Consider the following 4,270-nt stretch of genomic DNA (forward strand, 5'->3'; position numbering starts at 1 on the left):
GTCCGTTGCACTGAATCCTCAGTACCAAGGGACTATCATGATGATCTTTCCATCCACAGATGTGGGGGAACCAGCAATCAGGTTGCTCACAGCTTTCGCAGTGGAGAGTTTAAGCCAGAAGATGCCCCTTCCCATAAGGGCCACCTCCTCGATGTGGCTGTCCTCTAGCATAAGAGTGGACTGGAGCCAGTCCCTGATGGTTGGTCTGGAGGGAGAGTGTCCAATGACTCTGCCATAGATGGAAGTGAGGGCAAAGTCATTGGCAACTTGTTGTACCTGAGACGACTGTTGCTCTGTCAAGATCACGCAGTAGGCATCTAGAGAGGGAGGGTCCAGCTGGGCCTCCGGTTCTGGGCAGGGAGCCGCCATACTGCCAAGACAAACTGCAAGATCTCCGATGAAGAAGAGGCTGCCACCAAAAAAGGGGGGGGGAGATAGACGAGGGATGGATCCTGGGTGTGACGGAGGAGGATAAGGTGAGGCGAAGCAAGGCGGGGCGGAGGAAGAGGAGGCGATGGCGGGGGTAGAGGGCGGAAGGCGGAGCGGGGCGAAGGGCGGAGGTCAGAGGCGAGAGCGGAGGGCAGAGGTCGAAGGCGAGGAGAAGGGCAACGGCGGAGGCGATGGCGGAGGGCGGAGGGGCGAGGGCGAGGGGCGAGGGGTGAGGGCGAAGCGCGGAGGGGCAGAGGGGTGAGGGGCGAGGGCGGAGGGCGGAGGGCAGAGGGGCGAGGGGCGAGGGCAGAGGGGCGGAGGGGCGAGGGGCGAGGGGCGGAGGGGCGAGGGGCAAGGGCGGAGGGGCGAGGGGTGAGGGCGGAGGGCGAGAGGTGAGGGCGGAGGGCTACGGGGCGGGGTGTGGTGGCAAGGGGTGAGGGTCGAGGGGCGAGGCGAGGGCATGGTGGTGGGGCAAGGCGAGGGGCAAGGGGTGTGAGGCGAGGGCGAGGGGCACAAGGCGAGGGCGAGGGGGGGCGAGGGCGAGGGGGTGAGGCGGAGGAGGGTAGGGAGGTAGAGGCTACGGAAGGATGGAGGAGGGCTCGCAGGAGCTGTGCTTTATCGTGGTTATCTCTAGGTTGTCTTGGCTGATTGTATTATATGTGTACTATACTCCCTTAAAGGCACACTGCCTTTAAGTAGGAGGTTGTTTGGGTAAAGGGCAGTGTGCCCACCCACTTGTACAGTGCCCATGTATACTCATATATATATGAAAGAGGAATAAGCTGGAGTAGCTTTTGCTCCACCACTTTTGGTGTCTCCTATCCCTTTGTGTGTGCTCTCCTCTCCCACACCTTTGTGAATATGATGGGAAGGTTTGGACTATCAAAGTTCTTAAATATGGTAAACATGAGCAGGGATCAAGAAGAGACCCACAATAGCCCCTAGTTTCTACCGCACCAGTGGTGTCAATATCCTTAATTAGGGACCCAAATCCATTGGGTTCATGGGAAATCAACCCCTAGTGTACCCACTCTATGATGATAACTAGTCCTTTGGAAGTGAATTTGGTTGGAGACTACCACAAGCTTTCCAAGTGCTAGATTCAAGTAGGCAATATAGTTTTCCAGGAGGTCTAGTAATGACACCCTTTACCCCACTGAAGCATTGGACCCAATACATGGGAGGTATGCCCTACCCAATGGTGGCTAGACCATATAGACATATGTTTTGAGTGAATATGCCAATCTGTAGGAGGCCACTGATCCACAAGTGACTAGGCCTACCTGACCCCATGTCACCATTCTAGTGTTTGATGGATTAGGATCCAAAGATTCTACCTTTGGACCAGTGAATCAGTGGGCACCACCCACACGTCCACCTATTTATATGCCGATACCATAGTCCCACAACCCCCTCCAATACTGCAAATGGTCCTAACGGACAAGGCCATGAGGATCCTAGTGCAAGCACTAGGAAGGGGGGCCGCCATACCTCTATTGTTTCCAAGAAGGGATACAAATCCTTCAAGAAGCGAACATGTTACAATCTCAAAATTAACCAACCAAGTTCCTAGGAGAAGGAGAACTAGTCTCCCATGTTAAATGCTTTGAGCAGATTTGTGAGACATTTGGTGATGGTGGAGATTTGGACAAGCTCAATTCTTTTGGCTTAAGCCTATGTGGTAAGGTTGGACAATGATTCAGGGTGCCTTAAACCCTGAAGAGAAATTCAACTAGGATACATCATGTAAATCCTTCATAATGGGGTTCACACCTAGTGGCCCTAAATGGAGCCCCATGAATCATCTTTACGAGGTCAAAATAAAAGAGACAGAGTCCTTAAAAGAATTTATCACCAAGATTAAACATTTGAAATTACAAAGTGAGCCTCACAAGAGGATTGAGTGATGTGCATCTTCTACCACACTTCCTCATTGGGCTATGGGATCCTAAGGTTCATGACCGCCTTTTTGCCATGAATCCCACAATGTTTGAGTTATGTAGTAAGATGGTGATATGCCTAGGTTATAATTGATAAAGAAAGCTCAAGCGATTAAATCCTCTACTTCCTCCAATGTGTCACAAATGGTGAAGGCTTCAACCTCAGAAGTAGCCAAGGAGACAAGCACGCCTTCCAAGGAAATGAACCCTCCACCCCTATGTACAAATGCATAAGAGGGATAGCCCAAAATACTATAGGTCTCACTTTTCAGATCTTACCCTTCACCACAAAGTGAAGGGTAGGGACTAGGAATTCTACCAGAAGGTTAGAGGTAGACTATGATGCTCATCCTCATGGTGTAGGTTTAATGTCCCTCTTGACCTCTTGGGTAGCTGTCCCTTGGAGGGCTTAGGAATGGATGGATGGGATAGCTTATCCCCTTAGCATGGCAAGCCCAATGGGTAGACAGATGTCCTTGTAAGGTTGATATTGTTAACCAAGGAGGCTATAGAACTCTAAGAACAATGAGGCAATGACCACAACTAGCTCAATTGTTTGTGGAAAAGTAATTTAGTATGTGGAGCAGTCACCCATGTATCTCAATATGAACATTCATTAAGCTTGATACCTCAACACTCCCCCTCAAGCTCAACTACAATCCTTGGTGCTAACACAAAATAAATCAATATCTTGCTAGAACCTTCTCCCTCAAACTCATAATGCACCTAAGTGTGCTTTGTTCTAGCATGATAAACTAGGTTATATGACAAGGGATCCACCCACTGATTGATCCATATCTGCAAGTATCTTCTATAACCAAGTTATCTTAAACATGGCCATAGTGCACCTCAATATTTGCCTCACCATGGTGCATCTCAATATTTGCCTCAATGATCAACAAGGCTGTAGGTTGCTTCTTATTGCTCTAACTAACTACAAGACTCCCAAGAGAAAACATATAGCCAACTAGTAGATCTAGGTACTACGCTCCCAATCAGCATCTATTTACCCATGCATCCCTATTTTCCTCCCCACTTTTTGGAAAAATGTGGTTGTATGGACCTTTGTATGAGACCAAAATGTGCATGGTGCTTGGTCACATGGTGTCCTAGATGACCATTAAGCTTTGTCCCAATTGATGATTTTGAACCATGAATTTGCCCAAATCCTGTGAAAAATCAACCAACAATGTGAGCCATTAAATTATGATGAAAATGCAATGAGACCTAGTATACATAATTTGAACATCATGGTATGGAGGCTCACCAAATTGGGTCCCATTCAACCACTAATCCTTGCAACGCTCATGGATCAAGGAGTGCCACGAAAGACCATATGGATGGCCATCTCGACCTCATCCCCACCCTCATGCTTGTGGCCAGAGGAGGGGGGAAGAGCACAGTTTGGTGGGAGCAGACACTTGGCTAGGCATGCCCTTGGATGGGGCCATGGCACAAGCTATGTTCAAAGAGTTAAAATTCACATAATTTTGCAATTCACACCATGTATCACATTTTGTTGCATACTCCATCATTTTGTAAGATTTGATATATCAATTGCTAAGAGTTATTGCTCTATGTGTCATGTCTTTCCAAAGGGAGGAGGCTCAATCATGTTTCTTTCTTCAGAGTCTTGCACTCCCACATTTGCAGGCAAGTGGGAATTAGGGACTCTCTTGGTTGGCCACCCTATCACACTTTCATCTTCCACAGTTGACATAAGCTCATCTTTTAATTTGTCCTTTCAATGTATCTTTCCTTGGTGGTGTCCTAAAACTAAACTTACTACACTAAAAAAGGCTATTAGTAAATAATAAAATGAGCCTATTATTGAGATATCAAGCTCCACTTGTGATATACTAGGGTGACCGTTGTGCATTTATGTCACCGACTTGTTAGCT

General features: G+C 48.1%; 1 pseudogene; it reads right to left on the reverse strand.

Annotated features, from left to right (window-relative positions):
- Positions 1–3,784: 3,784 nt before the first annotated feature.
- Positions 3,785–3,938, reverse strand: LOC147879532 (5.8S ribosomal RNA; annotated as a pseudogene).
- Between the last annotated feature and the right edge of the window lie 332 nt (positions 3,939–4,270).

Source organism: Dipteris shenzhenensis, chromosome 33 (assembly GCF_047967505.1).
Source record: "Dipteris shenzhenensis isolate YYH24624 ecotype China chromosome 33, Dip_SZ_1.0, whole genome shotgun sequence".
Taxonomy (NCBI): domain Eukaryota; kingdom Viridiplantae; phylum Streptophyta; class Polypodiopsida; order Gleicheniales; family Dipteridaceae; genus Dipteris; species Dipteris shenzhenensis.